The sequence below is a fragment of the Archocentrus centrarchus genome, chromosome 13 (assembly GCF_007364275.1).
Source record: "Archocentrus centrarchus isolate MPI-CPG fArcCen1 chromosome 13, fArcCen1, whole genome shotgun sequence".
Classification (NCBI taxonomy): Eukaryota; Metazoa; Chordata; class Actinopteri; order Cichliformes; family Cichlidae; genus Archocentrus; species Archocentrus centrarchus.
In genome coordinates this window covers 8,079,202-8,102,304 of record NC_044358.1, presented here as the reverse complement: position 1 = coordinate 8,102,304, position 23,103 = coordinate 8,079,202, and the positions used below count along the sequence as shown (strand labels likewise).

At 44.2% G+C, this 23,103-nt stretch overlaps 1 non-coding gene and 1 pseudogene across 1 annotated transcript; both read left to right on the top strand.

The window, feature by feature from the left end:
* The first annotated feature begins 36 nt into the window (after positions 1–36).
* LOC115790082 (zinc finger MYM-type protein 1-like) overlaps positions 37–23,103 on the top strand; it is a 68,556-nt pseudogene continuing 45,489 nt past the window's right edge.
* Positions 14,371–14,525, top strand: LOC115791359 (small nucleolar RNA SNORD15). The gene has a single exon (XR_004020902.1). It is a non-coding gene; the product is annotated as a small nucleolar RNA SNORD15 (small nucleolar RNA).

Below are 23,103 nucleotides of genomic sequence, written 5' to 3'. Positions count from 1 at the left end.
TGCAGTTTGTTGTTGTTGCTTAGACATGTCTTGACAATGGATCTGATAGACCAGAAGTCCACGGACCAGTACCGGTCTGTGGCTCGTTTGGTAATGAGCCGCTCTGAGAGAATAAATAACTTCCATTATTTCCATTTTATTTATTATCTAAGTCTGAACAATGTTTTATTTTGAAAAATGTTCACATTCTCTCTGTTACATCCATTTATGACTCACTTTGTGATACGTTACATCTAAAATTAAACCCACAAGCTTCACTGGTTCTCGTTGATCTTTTGATAGATTTTGTATGTTTTTGTTAAGATTTCCAAAGGTTCTTCCTGCCTGTGTGGGAGCAGATGTAAGTGCTTCATCAATGTAGAAATGTTTTGATACAAACTGTTTTGCATTAGAGCCAAATTCCTTCTCACCCTCAGCTGCAACACACCTCATGTGATAACCAACCACAGCTGGTGTAAAAGTAGGTGAGAACCAAACTGTTACTGTACAGCTTACCTGCTCACAGCCAGACCTCCCAGCAGCTTGTAGCTCAGAGACTCTGCCTGAGGGATGGCGCACAGACCACGAGTGGAGACCTGCTCAGCAAACAGCTGAAAGAAAGGAAGGACATTTCAGTCCAACATAAAACACCACAAACTGTGGTCAAAGCTAAAACCGGGTACTAGCATGTAACGATGGACTGCACATGGGTCCAGGGGCGCAGCTATATACTTTCTGAGGTGTATGCAGACACACTTTTGAAATAACTGAAATAACAAATGATCCTTCATAGCATCCTCAGTAAAATGCTTAGCCCCCCCTTAGCACCTGGAGCCTGGAGCCGCCACTGTTTAAAAGCCTCCTCTTGATACACGGACATAACATACCGACTGTCTTTAAACCACTTTGAAAAGCTTTTTTTTCATTTTTATCCTTCTCCCTTGTCCATTTTCTGATTTGTGCCCTTTCTTTTTTGCCTCTCCATCTCTAGCTAGCCATCCACCTGTTGAATCATCTCTAGGTAGCCAGAGATGATTCAAATAAGACAGATAGATATATAGATAGATAGATATATAAATAGATAGATAGATAGATAGATAGATAGATAGATAGATAGATGATTCAAATAAAATAGTCGTGATCGAGTGCGTTCTCGAAAGCGCGTGCTGGCATGCCTTTTGTGCGTGTGTGTGTGTGCGTGGTGGGGAGGGGGCATGAGGAGGGGAGGTGAAGGAGCACAGCGGCGCCTAATCCGTGCCTCTGTTATTGATCACATTGATCATATATGCACAGCGGTTAAATACAGAAAATGCCGACTAGAGAAATAATTTGCCCGCATCGCCCCCTTGTGTGGCGCCCCTATGCATTGCATATAGTGCATACCCACTTTTTGCACCACTGTCTCCTAGGTTATATCATGATAAAACTTATTCAGCTGGTTTCCCAGTCATGGGTTAAGCATGGTCCTAGACTAAAAGGAAAAAGTCAGTGAAGACCAAAATAGGAAAAAGTATTTAGTCCAGGATTAGACTTAATCCCTGTACGGGAAACTGGGCCATTATGAGCAGGATTCTCTCTGATGTCTGAATCTTGATTAAGGTTGCCACCTTTCACAAATGAAAATAAGCAATTAGCCATACATAAAATTAAATACTTTTTTAGCAATGAAGACTTTATATGCAACAATCTTTCACAATAAAGTGCTGTTAAATAATGCTACATTACATGCAAATAGATAACAAAGTGCAAATAAACACAACTTCTGCACAAGTTATTGCACAATTTACCTAGTAAATGAAATACTGTATGATCTACCACATGACAGTAGCACCTAATCTGATCTGTTTGTGTAGCATTTGCACTAATGAACTAAACAAGTTGAGAACTTAATGTAACTCTTAGAGTTGCAGTATGTAACTTTTATAAAAATATGTTTGCTTTTTACATATTTGTTAAAATTGTCACCATGTCGTGACATGGTGACAATTTAACACACTTCATGCTCAGATTAGCTCCAGCCATGAGGAGTTTGCTCCACCAAAGCAGTCATGGATGAGAACTAAAATCCAGGAGCTTGTGTATGAGGCAGAGTGTGAGCCATCACAAAATGATCCATTTCTTTAGCTTATTCATTTCCTTATGTATGAGTTTGCTTTTCTTAGGGTTGGTTTAATGAAGATTCTCAGTCATCCAGGCAGCTAGATGCAGGAGCGCAGCTATATACTTTCTGAGGTGTATGTAGACACATTTTTAGGCGCCCCCCCCTCCCTCCCTGCAGTCATCCAAATCCACACACACACACACACACACACACACACACACACACACACACACACACACACACACACACACACACAAGTGTGTTTTGCTATCTTTGTGGGGAATTTCCATTGACTTCCATTCATTTCTACAGCCTAAACCTTACCTTTACCCTTTTCCTAACCCTAACCATCACATACCTAACCCTAACCCTAACCTAAACTCAATTCATACCTTAGCCCTAACTCTGACCCCTGACCCAAAAACAGGGTTTCCCCTTGTGGGGACAAGGTTCCAGTCCCCACAAGGAGCAATTGGTCCCCACAACGTAGTATATGTCAGGAAAATTGTCCCCACAAGGTATTATAAACATACGCACACACACACACACACACACACACACACACACACACACACACACACACACACACACACACACAGGCTTTTTTATTTATTTTATTTTTCTTGTTATGATCTGTTATATTGTAACTACAGCACACAGTTGCAGAACAGTGACCTGTTATTTTACTACTAGTAACTTTAGCTAACCTGAGTATTTAAAAGCAGTGGTGGCGCCGGGGGGGTGGGGGGTGGGTGCTATAGCTCCCCCTGGAAAAGTCATAGCACCCCCAAGAAAATAGCTTGTGTCTGTGTGTGGTGAGAACATAACATACCGACTGTCTTTAAACCACTTTGAAAAGCTTTTTTCATCCCAACAACATTTTTATCCTTCTCCTTCGTTCATTTTCTGTTTTGTGCCCTTTCTTTTTTGTCTCTCCATCTCTAGCTAGCCATCTACCTGTTGAATCATCTCTAGGTAGCTAGAGATGCACAGCGGTTAAATACAGAAAATGGCTTCTTTGTACGCAGGGCTTCCGAGTTCTGCTCGTGCGGGTTATTACATTTACGTGCGGGAAATGAAATGATTTGGTGGGACTGTGTTTTTTCCTCCTGGCTGCTACCTGTTGAGAAATGTAAAAAGTGAGCTCCTAGTTCCCACCTGGACCGCCGGGATTTCTTTCCTGATGTGCTGCAGTTTGACCCTAAAGGTCCCACCATCCTTAGAACCCACAATGTTCCCGGAGAGAAGGGTCGACAGACCCCTGTGGTCCAGAAGTTTGGCTTAACCGAGGGCAGTGTGGAGGTAAGAAAAAAAATTAGTGTTTTCAGCACACTGTCGCCTTTAAAATATTTTAACGTGGGAAATAAGTCCTCAGTGGTAATATTTTTTTTTTAAAGTTGGCGGTCCTGCCTGTAAAGGCAGCAAAAGGAAATGCAGCAAGGATTTTAATATGGGTTTCAGAGTTTAAGAAAATATTTATTTGCTTGTTAGCAGCAAAAATGTCAAAACACATAATTTTAAATCTTTCTGATGGTTCTGTTTCTTTAAATTTAAAATATTAATAATTTGCTCGGTGAGCCAACTCACTCAGTGCTTGTCTTTGCAACTGTAGACAGTTCTTTAATGGTCCTCCTCAGGTTCTGCCCCCTGATGCCAACCTTCTCCAGAAGCCTTGCTTTGGAGCTACCAATAAAGGCCCTGCAACCCACCTCCAGTTGGCACACTTTCACATTCCAGCCCTGTTCCTCAGCTTCATCTGCCAAGATGGCATAACACAGGTTTTTCCTTTCATATGCCTCATCGATGGCATCTTCCCAATGGACCGTCAGCTGAACGATGACCACAGGGCGGAAGGATTTGAACCAGAGAATTTCTGAAGGGAAGCTGAGTCGCTGGGTTAGGTCGACGTGCTTTTCCTAGTCCCTAGCTACATCCAGTGGGCCTGTGTCTGAGGGCAAGGCATTGGTCTGCTGCTTCTCCCCTTACTGGTTGAAGGCTGTCTGTGGAAGAAAGACTGGGTGGTGGTGGTTCTCTTGTTCACCAAAGCAGAGGCACTTGAGCACCTGATTGTGCTTCCAAGTGTACCTTACCTGAGTCAGACTGACCTTACAACCCCCCAGAAATTGTTTGAGGGTTGCCGGGGCTGCACACAGGGGACATGCTGGATCCTCTCCAATCCACAGATGTAAGTTTGCTGGAGAGGGAAGAACATCATATGTGGCCCTGATGATAAAACTCAGCCTACTGGACTCCATGTTCCACATCTCACTTTCTCTCAGTGCTGTCCCACCTCATCCACTGGCCTTGCTGTGCTTGGGAGACTGCTTGGTCACACCTGTCTGCTTTTTCCTGGTGTCATACCTCTGCCACCACCATGTGTCTCACTGTGGCCGTTTACCATGTGGATGTTGTTCCTAAACCAAGACCTCCTCTACTGTGTTGGACATGACCCACTATACTGCTGGACACTGCAGCCTGTAGCTTCCACTTCAGGTGACCCTGAACCATCTCTTAGTTATGCTGCTATAGGCCTAGGCTGCTGGGGGGGTTCTTATGATGCACTGTTTCTTTTCGTTCACCTCTTTTTACCCTGTCATACCCCACTCTGCACTTAATCATCAGTTATTATTAGTCTCTGTCTCTCTACCACAGCATATCTTTTGTCCTGTCTTTCCCCTCAGCCCCAGCTGGTTGAGACAGATGTCCCTCCCTGAGCCTGGTCCTGCTGGAGGTTTCTTCCTCTTAAAAGGAAGTTTTTCCTTCTCACTGTCACCAAATGCTTGTTCATACGGAGTTGTTCTGACTGTTGGGTTTTCTCTGTAATTATTGTATTCTCTTTACCTTATAATATGAAGCGCCTTGAGGAGACTGTTTGTTCTGATTTATATAATTTATATAAATAAAATTGAACAAAATAGAATTGAATTGAATACAGCCCCACACTGCTCAGGCATCTACGCAGCCTGAGCCACTTCCTCAGAACCTCTTGTTGGTGAGTTGGCCTTTCATAAAGGAGATGCTGCAGGATTTGCAAGAATCGATTTTCATTCATGCAGAGTTGATGCTTTTCTGGAGTTTATCTGGGAGATGATAAATAAGTTAAGAAAATAGTTCATAGTTAATAAATAAATAGTTTACATTTATTGTAAAATCAGTTAAAAGGGTGTTTTAAAATCTTGTGAGATGTCTGTGCATTGTGTGATATTTGTGAGAGGTATTGGCTGAAGAGTGGAGCTCCTGCTGCCGTAGTACATCTTCTGTGTTTGTTCTGCTCATCGTGCACCGTGACGTTATTTGATAATGGTAGGGACAAATTCTACACCTCTGATTGCAGTCAGGCTGGCCCATTATAGCCAGAGCAACCAGAACACATGTTCAGCTTTAGAATAAATCAGAATTATTCAGGCCGACACAGCAAGTACTGGTTATTCTGGTTATACTGGTAATGCTGCCGTGCCGTGTGAACAGTTTGGTCGTGTTGCTGGATGGTGAAGATGCCGAAACAAATAAAATGCCCTGATTTTTTTCCTCTTGGGTCCTCGCTCTTTGTGATCAGTTATTTTTTTCTAGGTGTGAACATATTTGTCCCTCTAGTTTTTCCACTTGTTCATTCCCTCATGTCCATTTCAGCAGTTTCAACAATCCCCCTCCAGGAATTTGCTGTCATCTGTGAGTCCTTACATTGATATTGATTATTATTCTTTAAATTGAGATGCTGATTGTCATACTTTCACTGATACGTGCCACCACACGTTGTCATGGCGTGTGTGTGGCAGGCAGGATTGGACCCCAGGATGCAGACTCACAAAAACAGGACTTAGAGGATTTATTGGGAAAACATAACAGGAACCAGAACACAGCTAGGCAGGGGCTGGACAGATGCCAAAACTAAACTAAAGGAACTACAGAGAAGGAACATACACAACGAGGGAACACTGAAGACGACGCGACAAGAAACAGATGAACACTGAGGGCTTAAATACACAGCAGGTAATCAGGGCAAGAGGAAACAGCAGGGAGCAACAGGTGAAGCAAATGAAACTAATAACAGGGGTTAGCAAAACTAGACACAAAGCACAGGGAACACAAGACTGTCAAAATAATACAGGAAGTGACTAACCAAGGTGCACGCAGACTACATACGGGGAACTGGCACACAGACACGGGGCAGAGACGCAGACTAGTCACAACACTAGGAATAACTCAACATGAAAACACAGGAGGTCAGGGACAAGACATCAGGACAAAACAGACAAGACCATGGAGCAGGGGAGACAGAGACAAAGGGAACAAGATCAAAACACACTGGGAATTAAACACTCAGGGAAAATAAACTAAAAAACACAAAACGCTGGGCAGACGGCCCAGGACCATGACAGCACCCCCCCCTCAAAGGCCGGCACCCAACGGCCAAAACAGGAAACAAAACTAGACCAGGGAGGGAGGCGGGGGACCAGGACGGAGGGACCGGAACAAAAACAAAACCAGGCAGGGAGCAACAAAGGCAGGGAGCAAAACATCAAAACCACAAGGTTAGAACAAAAACAGCAGGGGCACAAGGCCGGGACAAAGTCCAAAAACAAGGACAAAACACAGGGATGAGAAAAAAAAAAAACAACTGGATGAAACAAAAAGCGACGGCACAAGGCCGGAGAGCTCCAATGTCCAAAACAGGGGGTCAAAACAAGAAACAGTTCAGGAGCTATGACAAAAACAGAAACAAAAAGAGCAACGGCCAGGGGGAACAAACAGTCCATAGTTCAGGGGGCCGTCCAGGCCAAGGGGCCAAAAAGCAGAGTCCAAACCTCTCAGGCGGGCGACCGCGGCTCCAGCGGCGGCGACGAGGAGTCGAGGCAGGGGGCCGACCGCGGCACCAGCGGCGGCGACGAGGAGTCGAGGCAGGGGGCCGACCGCGGCACCAGCGGCGGCGACGAGGAGTCGAGGCAGGGGGCCGACCGCGGCACCAGCGGCGGCGGCGAGACGAGACTGAGGGCCGACCGCGCTCCAGGCGGCGGCGGCGGCGAGACGAGACTGAGGGCCGACCGCGCTCCAGGCGGCGGCGGCGGCGAGACGAGACTGAGGGCCGACCGCGCTCCAGGCGGCGGCGGCGAGACGAGACTGAGGGCCGACCGCGCTCCAGGCGGCGGCGGCGACGAGGAGACCAGACTGGGGGCCGACCGCGCTCCAAGTGGCGGCGGCAAGACGAGGCAGGAGGCTCGATCTGAGCCCGACGCTCCAACTGAGCGTAACCCTTGGGCTTCAAACACGGCTCCGACTGAGCCGGACCCTTGGGCTGAACGGGGCCTACAAGGTGAGGCTCCGAATGTGCAGGCTGGGTCTGCGGTGTAGGGCACACAGCTACTTCACTGAGCAGCTGGGGCTGCTTGGGGGATGGACCAGGTGCATGTGATGGTGGGTGCGTGGAAGCTGACACTATGGAGGGCGAGGGAGCTGACGCTATGGAGGGCGAGGGAGCTGACGCTATGGACTCTGACTGCAGGGAAGCTGAGGGAACTAGGGGGAACGAGGGACCAGGAATGGAAGCACAGGAGGGAATTAAGGAGACTAAGGGGACCTGAGAGACTAAGGGAGCTGGGGGAACTAAGGCTGACACTGGGGGAGCTGACACGGAGGGTGCTAAGAGCGTGGAAGCTGAGGACGGGGAAGCTGACACTGGGGAAGCTGACTGCGGAAGAGGTAAGGGGACTGAAGCTAACTGCGGGGAAACCGGAGTCGGGGGAGCAGGAGCAGAGGAGACTGGGACTGAGGCTGCAGGGGGAACCACAACTAAAGGAGCTGAGGGACCAGAGGAGGGAACAAAGGGAACCTGAGGGACCGGGGAGACTAAGGGGACCAAAACTGAAGGGACTGAAGCTAAGGGAACTGGCACTAGGGGCCGCGTGGAAGCAGGCCGGGAGACGACTGGCTGCGTGGAAGCAGGCCGGGAGACGACTGGCTGCGTGGAAGCAGGCCGGGAGACGACTGGCTGCGTGGAAGCAGGCCGGGAGACGACTGGCTGCGTGGAAGCTGACTGAGAGCTAGGGAGAGCTGAGGCTGAGGGAGCTGAAGCGGGGAGAGCTGCAGAGGCTGACTGAGACTGAGCGGAGGCCGGAACTACAGCTAACTGAGACTGGGAGGTGGCTGGAGCTACAGCTGACTGAGACGGGAGTGACTGGGGAGGAGCTGCTGCAGGCGGCGTGGGTTGCTGAGGCTGAGGTGCTCCCACCCGCGGAACAGGAGCGGGTGCAGAGTGAGGCTTGGTGGTTGCTGTAGCGGGCGAAGATTGTGAGTTCAGTGCTCTGATGTGGGCTTCCACACGAACAGCTGAGTTCATCCATCCTGCGATAGTGGGCGACAGCAGCAAGCGTGGGTGAGCATTCAAAAGACCAAGCACAGCAGAAAAACCAACGGAAAAAGCCTTAGAGTCAGAGCAGTTGTAAATCCGGGAGGAGATTCTGAAAAATCTGTGAACCTCCGGTCTGAGCTCCTTGTCCATGAAAATAGCGGTGTCTACCGGATCAATCGGAGAAAGAATGGATTCTGTGTGGTGAGGTGTGGCTGTGTGCAAGGTGGAGGTTTCGGGGACCGGTGTCAAAACAAAGTTATTACTGTTCATGTCAACACAGCCCTCATCCATAGAAGGCTGCCGAGAACTCACAGTGGCCGATGCAGGAGACGAGTCAGAATCTGGTAGCTTCGCTTTACTCCTGTGGCGCCGAGAATTCCGCTTACGTGCCGGCGTAGCGGGTCGTGAAGGAGGTGTGCTGGGGCATGACGAGGCCGGTGGAGGCGAATCTGATGCCAGGGAGAACCCGCCCAGCTTAATCCCTAAAGGCTGGGGTAGAGGTGGGGCAGTGGTATCGAGCGGTTGCTGCAGTGCGGCTGATGAACAGGGCTGTGGCGGCGGAGGTGGAGAGAGCGGCAAGCTCTGACGCGGAGACCCTTTAACCCAGCTGGAGTCTCCGCAAGCGCGGTGAGAGCGGCGGAGCTGTCCCTCGTACTCGGGAGCCAGCCACGGCTTCCTCCTCACCACTTCCTGCAGGTGAGCTTGCACAGCTAGCTGCCGTTCACACAGGTCTGAGTCCGCGGGGTCTTTGAAATGGTCGCGTCGTTCTGTCATGGCGTGTGTGTGGCAGGCAGGATTGGACCCCAGGATGCAGACTCACAAAAACAGGACTTAGAGGATTTATTGGGAAAACATAACAGGAACCAGAACACAGCTAGGCAGGGGCTGGACAGATGCCAAAACTAAACTAAAGGAACTACAGAGAAGGAACATACACAACGAGGGAACACTGAAGACGACGCGACAAGAAACAGATGAACACTGAGGGCTTAAATACACAGCAGGTAATCAGGGCAAGAGGAAACAGCAGGGAGCAACAGGTGAAGCAAATGAAACTAATAACAGGGGTTAGCAAAACTAGACACAAAGCACAGGGAACACAAGACTGTCAAAATAATACAGGAAGTGACTAACCAAGGTGCACGCAGACTACATACGGGGAACTGGCACACAGACACGGGGCAGAGACGCAGACTAGTCACAACACTAGGAATAACTCAACATGAAAACACAGGAGGTCAGGGACAAGACATCAGGACAAAACAGACAAGACCATGGAGCAGGGGAGACAGAGACAAAGGGAACAAGATCAAAACACACTGGGAATTAAACACTCAGGGAAAATAAACTAAAAAACACAAAACGCTGGGCAGACGGCCCAGGACCATGACACACGTAGCTACAGTTCTCCAGAGGTGCAGGGCAGGTTACGTTGTAGATTTCTCACTGGATAATTAACATTAATTAACACATAATGCACCTGCACGAGCATAAGTGCCAGCAACATTGCTGGCCATTTGGAAAGGTTATGTCATAGGCCCTGCAAAGATTCAATGCTACAGCATAAATCAGGGCTTACCTTACAATATAAAGCACCTTGAGGCGACTGTTTGTTGTGATTTGGTGCTTTATCAATAAAATTGAACTGAATATCACTGTTTCAAGATGAATGAGTCTGAATTCCAAGCAGTGGCATAAATGAATGCAGCCATCAGAAAGTCTTGAAAGTGTGGAACTCAAAAACTAAATGAAAGTGGGTTCAATGCAAACCAACAGGTCACAAGTCTGTCACACGTTGCCATGTAGAGCAGTGTGAGGTGAGGTGGTGGGTGATGTTGGAAATGATTAAATATCATATAGTATTTCTGCTGGAAATGCCCATCCCTAATGAGGTTTTAATGAAAGTCATTGGATGTAGGAGGCGTGTTCTGCACATGGCGTGTTTCTTTCACTGCTTTTGATGTGGAATAAAACCACGAGGAACATTCATGTTTAGACAATCTATGTCTGAATGACACAATTCCCTTTCTTCAAAAGATGACTCCAGCAGCTTTATGTCTCTCATGTGTGAAAAGAGCTTCATGGCCAAATAACTCTCATGAACGGCTCATGTGGAAAAGTTCAACAGACTAACCAAAGCCAGTCTGCCAGAAATGATAAGCTACATTTTAAAGGTAGTTTAGTTACATGAATCTGATTTATGCCCAAACTGTTTAAACAGGATTTAACTGGTATTTTTTTACATTGTAAATCAATGGACACTGTACACAGTTAGCAGTGTCCGTGTTTTGCATTTGTTCTTCTGTCAGTGTGAGAGCATGTAAATGTTTGAGGGTTTGTGAACCACAGCGCCACCTTCTGGCGTTAGAAAGGTGCAGGCAGTTGCAGTCAGGCATGTCAGAGCACATGGTGTGACTAGCTTGTTAATTGTGCTGCTGTGGATGAACTTGGACATTGATGCCTTGGAAACTGTCTGTCCGTGAGTGTTTTTAGGAATTGTATTTTAAAAGTTATTAGAGAGACATTTGAAGTCTGGTCAAATATAATTCAAGCCAAATAACTGTTATTTAGGTGTGGAGTGACTGCATTTCTTTTGCATTCCAGTCCAAAGTGTTTGGGCTTTATACCAAGTGGAGACACAATAATGTTAATACAAGGTTCACAATATGATTTTGCAGTTTTACAACAATATAATTACTTATGAGAAGCGTCAATAAAGTCAAGAAAAGTTAGGCTTGTTTATATTGGAAAAGTTCATAGTTCATAGCTTTGAAGATGGAAACTGATGACAATGATAGTAACAGTAACAGTGGTTACCATTTATTAAACAAATAAATTGACCCACGCTTCCAACTAAAGCCACCGTTTGTAATTAATGAGTAGAAAATGTAAAAAGGAGACAGTGAAAGCTGACGTGAAACCTGGGAACAGAGAATAATTTCCCCATTACAGAACAGGACTGTTTTTGGTGGTCACTGCTTCAGATTCACATTCTGTGGTTCTGCTCTGGCTCCTCAGAGCAGGGAGTCCTTTCCACATGAAGACACGATTTCATCCATCTTAGATGGTTAGAGGCATCAGGACTGGTTTCTCTCCCTTCAGTGACGATACAATGACATGATGGAAGGGGAAATCTTTTCCACATGAAAACGTATGTCTGAATCTGAGAAGGGTAGAGGCATCAGGACTGATCTGTAGACACAGTGACTGAAACAGAGGAAGCGTGCAGTCCATTGTTACACGCTAGTACCATAATTTTAGGTTTGACCACAGTTTGTGGTGTTTTCTGTGTAATATGTTGGACTGAAATGTCCTTCCTTTCTTTCAGCTGTATGCTGAGAAGGTCTCCACTCGTGGTCTGTGTGCCATCGCTCAGGCAGAGTCTCTGAGCTACAAGCTGCTGGGAGGTCTGGCTGTGAGCAGGTAAGCTGCGCAATAACAGTTTGATTCTTACCTGGATTTATTTTTTTCTTTTTAAGCACAAAAATACTGTAATAATTTCTTCTCTTTGTTTGTTTTTTTGTTTCTTTCCTTCAGGGCTGGTTCATGCACAAAATTCAACAATTGTCCAGTTCATCTGAATGACCTCAACAGCTTTCACCAGTCTAGCATGACCTGAAATGAGCATTAAGTAGTGAGTTCAGTGGTGTTGGCAGCAGATCTGGAAGTACTGTGACACAAAACTTTGGATGATGGCATCAGCAGTTCTGCTGGTTTCACAGCCTCGGTGACGTTTAGCATTTTGACAGACATAATTCCCTATCGTAGCTCTTTCCCTTTAAGCTCTCACCCAGCAAGGACTCGAGAATCCTCAGCTGGAGATTCTTGGTGCTGAAATCATGAAGCAAACAGGCTTAATCTGTTTCTGCTCACAGCACCGATTTTACCGTCATGGACCGAACTGGATCTGCAGAGTGTGAAATTAGATTCAGTGTGTAACTCAGATCAGTAAAAAAGTCCTTTTCAGTTGAAGACATCGAGGCATTTGGTTAGTCTGAGAAGGGTCAAGCCGTGCAGACACACACATTTACCAGCCAGAAGTAACACACAGCTCTTTCTGGATGCAGATTGTCTGCAGTAATCTGACTGCATGTACACATTTCTGCTTCGTGTGTAACTACACATCCCAGGTCAGACTCTGTGACATAGACATATATTTCACTGTTTCAAGGTGAGATGAGTCTGAACTGCAAGCAGTGGCACAAATGGATGCAGCCATCAACAACTAAATGAAAATGGGTTCAATGCAAAGTGACAGGTCACAGGTCTGCCACACGTTGCCATTTAGAGCGTTGTGAGTTGGTGGGTGATGTTGGAAATGATTAAATATCACGTAGTATTTCTGTAGGAAATGCCCATCCCTAATGAGGTTTTAATGAAAGTCATTGGATACAGGAGGCGTGTCCTGCACATGTTGTGGTTCTTTCACTTGAAGCTCCCTGAAAACGGTTCCTGGGAGAGACGCTCGAGGCACTTTGGATAGAAAAATGATGTTTGAGAAACTGCTGACACTGTTTTTACCGCTCCACATTTCAGGCCTTTGCTACGGTGTTCTGAGGTTCATCATGGAGAGCGGTGCCAAGGGCTGTGAGGTTGTGTTGGGCAAGCTGAGGGGTCCGAGGGTCAAGATCACAAAGTTTGTGCACAGCCTGATGATCCACAGCTGAGACCCCGTCAGGTACTACTTTGACACAGCTGTCCGCCACGTCCTGCAGAGGCAGGGTGAGTACAGCTCTAAAAACTAGTTTTTAAATCTCCCGCAGTAAAACCTGAATGGGGAGACGCTGGCTTATTGTCCCAAGAATATATCACAAACTAATCCTGATCCAGTGGTTTAAGCCTGCATAGTGTGGTGATATGCAGCCTCAGACAGCTCCTGCCTCAGTTTCTCTCCCTTCAGTGATGATACGATAATGAGATGGAGCAGGACTCAGTCTGGCTCTGCTGGTCACTGGTTCAGATTCACATCCTGTGTTTCTGCTCCGGTTCCTCAGAGCAGGAAGTCCTTTCCACATGAAGACGTTGCCGTCCTCTGAGAAGGGTAGAGGCATCAGGTCTGTGCTACTGACAGAATAACAGAAAAACAAAGGAAGCATGTGCTCTCCATCGTTATAGCTAGTCCCTCGGTTTGAGGTTTGACCACAGTTTGTGGTGTTTTCTGTGTAATATGTTGGACTGAAATGTCCTTCCTTTCTTTTAGCTGTTTGCTGAGAAGGTCTCCACTTGTGGTCTGTGTGCCATCGCTCAGGCAGAGTCTCTGAGCTACAAGCTGCTGGGAGGTCTGGCTGTGAGCAGGTAAGCTGTGCAGTAACAGTTTGATTCTTACCTGGATTTACTTTTTCTTTTTCAGGACAAAAAAAATGTAAATTAATTCCTTTTTGTTGTTTTTTTGTTTCTTTCCTTCAGGGCTGGTTCATGCACAAAATTCAACAATTGTCCAGTTCATCTGAATGACCTCAACAGCTTTCACCAGTCTAGCATGACCTGAAATGAGCATTAAGTAGTGAGTTCAGTGGTGTTGGCAGCAGATCTGGAAGTACTGTGACACAAAACTTTGGATGATGGCATCAGCAGTTCTGCTGGTTTCACAGCCTCGGTGACGTTTAGTATTTTGACAGACATAATTCCCTATCGTAGCTCTTTCCCTTTAAGCTCTCACCCAGCAAGGACTCGAGAATCCTCAGCTGGAGATTCTTGGTGCTGAAATCATGAAGCAAACAGGCTTAATCTGTTTCTGCTCACAGCACCGATTTTACCGTCATGGACCGAACTGGATCTGCAGAGTGTGAAATTAGATTCAGTGTGTAACTCAGATCAGTAAAAAACAAAAAAAAAAGATCACATCAGAAGGGTTCAATCGAATTGACGTGAAAACAACCTATCAAAAAGATCCTCGTGTTTAGTTTGAAGGTGAAGTGTTTTGTCAGAGTCTCGGTTTCTTTCCCTTCAATGATGATACGATGACGAGTCGGAACAGGACTCAGTCTGGTTCTGGTGGTCACTGGTTCAGATTCACATTCTGTGGTTCTGTTCTGGTTCCTCAGAGCAGGGAGTCCTTTTCAGTTGAAGACATCGAGGCATTTGGTTAGTCTGAGAAGGGTCAAGCCGTGCAGACACACACATTTACCAGCCAGAAGTAACACACAGCTCTTTCTGGATGCAGATTGTCTGCAGTAATCTGACTGCATGTACACATTTCTGCTTCGTGTGTAACTACACATCCCAGGTCAGACTCTGTGACATAGACATATATTTCACTGTTTCAAGGTGAGATGAGTCTGAACTGCAAGCAGTGGCACAAATGGATGCAGCCATCAACAACTAAATGAAAATGGGTTCAATGCAAAGTGACAGGTCACAGGTCTGCCACACGTTGCCATTTAGAGCGTTGTGAGTTGGTGGGTGATGTTGGAAATGATTAAATATCACGTAGTATTTCTGTAGGAAATGCCCATCCCTAATGAGGTTTTAATGAAAGTCATTGGATACAGGAGGCGTGTCCTGCACATGTTGTGGTTCTTTCACTTGAAGCTCCCTGAAAACGGTTCCTGGGAGAGACGCTCGAGGCACTTTGGATAGAAAAATGATGTTTGAGAAACTGCTGACACTGTTTTTACCGCTCCACATTTCAGGCCTTTGCTACGGTGTTCTGAGGTTCATCATGGAGAGCGGTGCCAAGGGCTGTGAGGTTGTGTTGGGCAAGCTGAGGGGTCCGAGGGTCAAGATCACAATGTTTGTGCACAGCCTGATGATCCACAGCTGAGACCCCGTCAGGTACTACTTTGACACAGCTGTCCGCCACGTCCTGCAGAGGCAGGGTGAGTACAGCTCTAAAAACTAGTTTTTAAATCTCCCGCAGTAAAACCTGAATGGGGAGACGCTGTCTTATTATATCACAAACTAATCCTGACCCAGTGGTTTAAGCCTGCATAGTGTGGTGATATGCAGCCTCAGACAGCTCCTGCCTCAGTTTCTCTCCCTTCAGTGATGATGCGATAATGAGATGGAGCAGGACTCAGTCTGGCTCTGCTGGTCACTGGTTCAGGTCCACTTTCTGTGTTTCTGCTCCGGTTCCTCAGAGCAGGGAGTCCTTTCCACATGATGACATTGTGCCACTTTTAATCTGAGAAGGGTTGAGACATCAGGACTGTGCTGTAGACACTGTGAATGAACAGGTTACTGAGACTGACTTTAATTCTCTTCTTGTCTTTTCACAGGTTTTCACGCCGGATGGAAGTGACATCCTGTGAGTTTTGTGAATGAAAACAATAAAATCTGGAAAATACACTCAAAACACTGAGTGTGGTTTTATTTAAGTCTGAGAAAAGGGTTGGTTCACAATTTGCTCAATTAAAATTAAAGCATATCAAAGCATGTCAGGATAGATGGACCAACACAAAATGCAGGCAAACCTGTACTCAGACTGAACCTGCAGTTTGAAATGCATTTGAACTTTATTCTAAAAAAAAAAGGTCTTATTTTGGGGACAGTGGGTTCATTTAGCAGCAGAACATCAAAATGTACAACAGTTTCTGTGGCGCCCTCTGGTGGGTGTAAGCTGGTATCTACAGTATTTATATGGGCTGCCCTGTGACAGACTGGCCACCTGTCCAGGTGTACCCTGCCTGTCCCCCCATACAACCCTGAAAAGGATAACCATAAGAAAATGGATGATAAGCCACATAAACCATATGCAACATGTGGACATTATTTCTTCTGATTGTTTTTTAAATAAATTTCAAGCTTTTATTTTGTTTCATTTGGAGTGCACAGTTGGTTCTCAAACTGTGGTGCAGGTCCCGCTGGAGGGACACAGACCACCAGGTGAAATATGTCAAGCAAATGAAGCGGAAACTGATTTTTGTTGTTCACCTTCCAAGTAAATACATTTGGATGTTTTTGTTAATGACTGATTAAAACTGTTTTGTGGTCCTGAAGTGGACCCACCAGAAAAGGTCTGAGAACCTCAGGAGAACACTTTGTTGTCTTCAAAACTGGAGTACAAATCAAACTTCTGCAGACCAGAAATTTGGAAGCCAACGAGCACAAACCTCATTTTAACAGCTTCACAAAGTGCAGTAAGTTGGAAACTATCACAAAAGAATGGTTACATTTCCTTTGTATATGTGTACATGTGTGCTGTATGTGAGTGAGGACTGTGTTCTCATGCTTTGACTTCAGAAGGTAAGATGTTTCACTCTGCTCCATTTTTCTGGTGCCAGGAATGTCAGAATCACCTGTGTGTGGCAGACTGCAGGTAAAACTGTCATAGTAAGTTTTACACAAGTACCAAGTAATACAAATTCATAAATATAGCCACAAGCAGCAATAATAGGCCCTTCCCAGCCGCCTCACTGGCCAAAGATTGCAGTTGGTTCCCTTTTTCCCATCTAGCCAAATATAAAGAACTGCAGTGCTTTAATTGCCTGCATTGTGAGGAATCCTCATAGTAATAAATGGTAGCTTTTGGTAATCACTGTGGCAACAGCAAGCAAAATATGACATGGGTGTGATTGACTTTTTCCATCAGGTGGACAAAGAGAAAGTTTGTACTAAATTTCATGCTTGTATGTATGAGAAACCAAATGGTAATTTTTACAGAAATGTCAGGATTTCCCATTGGAATAGAATGGGGCCTTTCTGGTATTGCCACGACAACGCCTTTAGGATTACAACATTTTGGTCTTAAGGTTTTTTATTCGGGATGAGCTGAAGAATGTCTGCCTCGATAATATAATTTTTGGTACAACTTCACATGATCTCTGTGTGGCCAAAATTTAGTGGTTCTATGACCAACTTTATTTTTGCCCCTCCCATAGGAAAACAAAATTAAAATTTTCTAGGGGGGTTGTTTTGCCACTTTTTTGAGTTTTTTAATGGCACCATTAAAAAAAATATTTTCAACGGACCTGGCTTGTGCACAAAAATCGGTGAATTTTCGCACATGTCAAAATTGTGTTCATTTACTCATAAATAAATAAGGAAACGCAGACAAGGGTGCTTCTACTCAGTACTGAGCAAAGGGTCTGAATACTTATGACCATTTCAGTGATATTTATGTGATATTTCAGTTTTTCTTTTTAATAAATTTGCAAAAATTTCTACACTTCTGTTTTTTTTCCGTCAAGATGGGGTGCTGAGTGTACATTAATGAAAAATAAAATTAAGTTTTTTGATTTTAGCAAATGGCTGCAATGAAACAAAGAGTGAAAAATTTAAGGGGGTCTAAATACTTTCCATACCCACTGTAGATATACGTTTTTGAGAAGCGTTCGACCCGACCTACCTTGTTTAATCTATTGCATTGCTAGCGAATGCAATAGGCTCCTCACCGAACCCTTCAGGAGGCTCGGGCCTAATAACAGTGAACACATCACTGTCACGGTCCTGGGCTTTGACCAGTGTTTAGTGTTTTGATCCTTAAGTTTAGTTATCATTGATTCTGAGTTCCCTATGGGTTTTGAGTTTCAGGTCATTCCTGGTCAGTCCTGTTCTTAGTTATAGTTAGTATTCCTGTTTCCTTAGCTCTCCTTGTTCCCTGCATCCTGCTCTTCCAGTGCCTGTTTATTTCTCCTTCAGTGTGTCTGCCTCCATCTTGTCAAGTCGCCTTTATTTTGGTCATGTCTGTTCCTTCTATGTTTAGTTTGCACTTCCTATTTATTTTCCTAACCTCCTGTTCCCTGTTTGTCATGTTGAGTTTTGCTTCCTGTGTTTTTATTCAAGTGATTCTGTCCACCTGTTCCCTCCAGCTGTCTCCTGTTGTCCCCCGTCATTCCCTCTGTATATATTGTCTCGTTTCCTCAGTTCTCTGTTGTGTTTGTGTCTCCTGCTGTGTGCCCTTATGCTTTTGCTCTCATTTGCGCTCATGTCCAAGTAAAGTTTTCAGTTGAGTTTGTATCCTGTGCTGCTGGCACCTGTCCAGCTTTGATTATGTATTGCATTCAAGTTATAAAAACTAAATCTTGAATTTAGCTTTTATCCAGCAAGACTGCTTTGGGGTCCTCTGCCTTGCCTGCCACAGCGTTACATGACAATCACTAAATCCAGGATCAATATTAAACAACACTGAAATACCACATTACGCTGTATAAAATATACAAATATGGGAGTAAGTAAACTAATAGTCATTGTTGGTGCAGGTATGTTGTTGCTGTTTCAGCATGAAGTTGTAAAATAAGCATAAAAGGTTTGAGAACGTGGAAAGATGCAGAGTGATGATCGCCTCAGCACTAAAGCCGCAGGTCCGGGTTAGGTATGAAATCAAAGTTGCGCAGTGATTCAAAGGTCAGTGCTAAGTGGCTTAAAATACAAAAAACATTCCTCTGAAAATGATCAAAAACTTACAAACTACGGCTCAACAGCTAATTAGAAGGAAGCCTGGCTCTTTGGAAGCACAATATAAAGACACGAGGGGTGGCTTAAGACTTTTGCACAGTTCTGTATAAAGGGAACAAACAAGGTTCTCGTTTTATTTCAAATACCCTTGAAATTAAATAAAACACTGCACTCACTAAAATAGCCAGCATGAGTTTAATTTGGTCATACAACACCATGACAACACAAAGAGACAAAACATTTGTTGCAGTTTCTTTTTGCATCATCTCCAAATGTCACTCATCATCATAACTTCTCAGATATGTTTCTCGAGCTCTATAGTCACTCTATTTGTCATTCTTAAATTTGCCTGCCATGGTTTTCCTTCATGATCCTTTCATATTGGATTCCTGATGCCGACAAACTAAACAGAAACGTGGTGTATGCTGTGCAGTGCAGCGAGGAGTGCTCCGACCTCTAGTGGAGAAACCTAACAGCCTCTTCACAAATGCATGTCACAGCATAGAAGAGCCACCTCGGCAGCACTGGACTCAGAGAGGATGCTAAAGTTCATGTTTACAATAAGAGAAGGAAAAGAGGCCGTCTGTCCACTGTGACTGACCGTCACTGAACAGAGGTGGTGGTTTACCACACCGGCTGTCCCCATTTACAATGCAGTCCTGAGCTCCCTTCACAGGCACTTCAACCTCCCCACTCACGCCTTTCTTCAGGTGACCTCAGTAGGTTAGATGATAGAGTGGGGCGAAGTCTCACAGTGGTTTCACCTGGTTTCTTCAAGAAGTCCAGGTGCCTCCAGAGACTACATTGCGCAGATGACTGAGAACCCACACAGACATTTGTCATTATCAGGTAATGATACACCTGATAATGACAAATGTCATTATCAGGTGTGACGACAGCCACACTGTCCAGCAGGGGGCGCTGTGGGTGTAACATTGTTTCCAAACCTTGACAGGATTCAGACACACCTGCTTCACACGCTTCAGTGTTTCACAAAACCTCACTTTAATTAAACACAAAACTCACAAAACAAACCTATTACCTTATATAGACTATTTTACCTTATATGGAATATAATACTGTGGCCCCGGAAGTGGTTTGACATGAAACTCTGCACACGTGTATATGTACAAGTATATGAGCCAGACGAGCAATATGTTGAGAATTTCATGTCATCTACCAAGGATGATTTTTTAGATCATTTTTTTATATGCTGTTATTCTGTTAAACTTGCACAAATTGAGCAGAACTGTCCTTTAATCTGCCTGCTGCTGGATTGTTCTACTCTTCTCAGCTTTCCAGGGACCAGCCTCAGTTTTACACACTGAAATTTATCCAAAAAGATCGCTAAATCTTTTAGAAGTGTGAACTGAAAATAAATATGGCAAGAGTCCCATTACTGATTTGTGTCCTTCAGCGCGGTTTGCACAAACGTTTCACAATTCCCCCTGCGTGACACACATGGTACAGCCCCCTGTGTTTATGTTTACATGTTATGATCTTCATCGTAATTTAATGTGGTTGTTGACACCTGAAGGATAGTTATTACATAAAAGATTTTATTAACTTAATTACAAATGGAAGTAACAAAAGCCAAAAGGTGGCCACATGCTTTATTTTCTATTTATTGTTTACAATAAGCTACTACTTTATTTTTAGTACTTAAAACACCACAAAAAAAATTTTATCTCACTGGTGGCTTATGTGTAACAAAAAACGAGATTTAAGAAATGTAGTGGATTATCTGCTTGGTTTATGTCGCAATATATTTGCATCAGATTTCAAGAATGATTGTATAAGAAAGCAGACAGCATGAAGGCATGTATGACTGTAAATGTGTGATTGTGATCCAGCAGAAAGTCTTTTACAATGCACACAAAATGCTTTTTTTTCTTTATGTTCTTGTAATTCCTTGTTGGTGGTCTCCTGATACTCACTCTTCACTTTGGTCACACCTTTGGTGACATTCCCATTTTAATCCAGTCTGTCCGGAGTTATAGGACTGTTCTAATTTGTGCATACATGGAAAACTGGAGGTGGGAAACAGCAGCAGGACCTAGCCTTTTGGAACAGACCAGAAAAACTGTCACTACAGCTGAAGTGTTGTAGGCCTACCTGAAGCTGATACAAAGATGTGGACAAGGACATTTGTTAAAAGATGACAATTATACTTAATACTTCATAGAAATTTGGTGTTTCAGTTTTATTCATTTTAGTTTGGGGTTCCATTAGTTTACATCATACCCAGGAGGTGGCACTATATTTCTTTGCTACAAAAGAGCATTTTATGCATAACAATATCTCCACATGAATAACAAGTGAAGGTGAAAGTGAGTAAATAGAAAAAAAGAGACCTATCTGATCGTAGCTTTCTTAAATAATCAAACTCAATAAAGATGTGACAGTGAAGGGAAAATAAAATCTTTTAATATTACCACACCCATCATAACACAGCATTAACATCATTACATTTTTCATTTAATCGTGAGAATTTACATAACTTGTGCTGCTGCCTTTGAATAATTCAGCAGAGCACCAAGTTTCTTATACTTGACATTTCCAAAATTATTCCCCATCTCCTCCGTTTGGCTACAGTGCCATGAAACACCCTCACCACTAAAGTCATGTAAACCAAATACATATCATGAGAATATTCATGTGGATAATAGAAGTATATGTGCCGTATGATGCTCATAATGCCCTCTAAGTATTGAATATGGTGTGTTTATGATGATCTTTAAAGAATTAGAATAAACAGTCAGTATCTTAAGTTCATTAAATGCGTTTTATCAAAATAGTAGATAAAGTACTATTACTCACACGACTACTTACTTTGCAGAGCCTGCTGTACTGCAGTACTCTCAGTGTTTATTCACTCAGGGACGGGATTTTAATGTAATACACACCAAGAGCACTAGAGAAAAAATTCTAAACTAATTTAAAAAAGTAAAGAAATAAGATTCATTAACCCTTTCTGTCCCAGCACTACCACATGAGAAGCAGCGTCAGTGATAATCTGATTAACCAGCCTGACTGACCCTCAGTAGATTTCCTAAAGTGTTCCAGACTACTTAAGTACAAAATTACAGCTCTTGTTTTTGAGTATTTCCACTTCTAAACACACTTTTTACTTGTTGCTTCCCAAGACAGTGATGAATATTTTACTACATTAATCCAAAAAGTTTTACTTACCAGATATTCCAGAAAGTAAGCTTTTAACATACCAAATATGAGAAGGATAAAATAAAATACTCTTAACCAAACAGGTAATACGGCTAATAAGAACTGAACACTTCCAGCTGATCGATTCAAACTGCCTGAACAAAACAAGCTTCGGGACAATTTCATATTAGCCTCTGAGCGTTTGTGGCAGCTTTAAATGAATCAAAAGATGATTCTGCCAATCCTTAAAGAAAAATCATCATCAGTTATTATGTGAATTTTACTGTGACAGTAAAATTCTGCTTAAACAGAAATGGTTCAATAATCACTGGGCACCAGAGGGGCTGGTTTGGTTTTCATTCTGCACTTTTGCATCTATCGTTTCCAATAACATTTCTCAAAGCGGGGTCTTTGGTAGTATTTAGTACAGTATCTTTATTTATATTATTTCATAACAGAGCTGTGTACTTCTACCACTGATACTTTATCCATCACCTTGTTGCTGGTGCTGATTTGGACTTCTCTGCCAGAAGGTGACCAGATATGGAGGACATCTAAGAACTGTGTCCCCCAGGGCATCTTCCTGGGTGGCAACCTGGACGCAGAACGACGTCCCGGCATTCTGCGTGCTGAAATGTCGCGTGACCTCGTAACGAAGGCCGCAGCTCTCTGCGATTGTGGTAGGGCTGCTATGGGAGTGCAGTGGGGTGACCGCAGGAGCAGTGGCTTTGACCTCCAACTGATCATGTCCCACTGCAGATATATCCACAGGTAACACCACGTAGGCATGCAAAAAGCTCTCTCCAATGTTGCACTTGAGCTCAGTAGGCCAGCAGTATTCCCCGAGGTCTCCTGGGAAAGGAAACTAGTTTATAAAGGCTGATACACAAAGCGGCTCATTACACGTGCAACCTAAAACAGGTCGATGGAACCGAATCAGGAATTATTTATAGAGCACAGCCTCAGATTTGATTTTGCAAGAAAGAGTTTGAGGTGTCGCTTTGTGGCTCCTTACCTTCTGTGGAGTCTGATAGCCGGATATTATGATTTTCCTGAAGCTGCAGTTTTTTGATGTACGTCATCCCAGTACACTCCATTAAACACTCACTTGGTTTTTTCCACGTGCTGGGTATAGGCTTGATCAGTCTCTCTTTTTCTAAACATTCAATTGCATCGACAG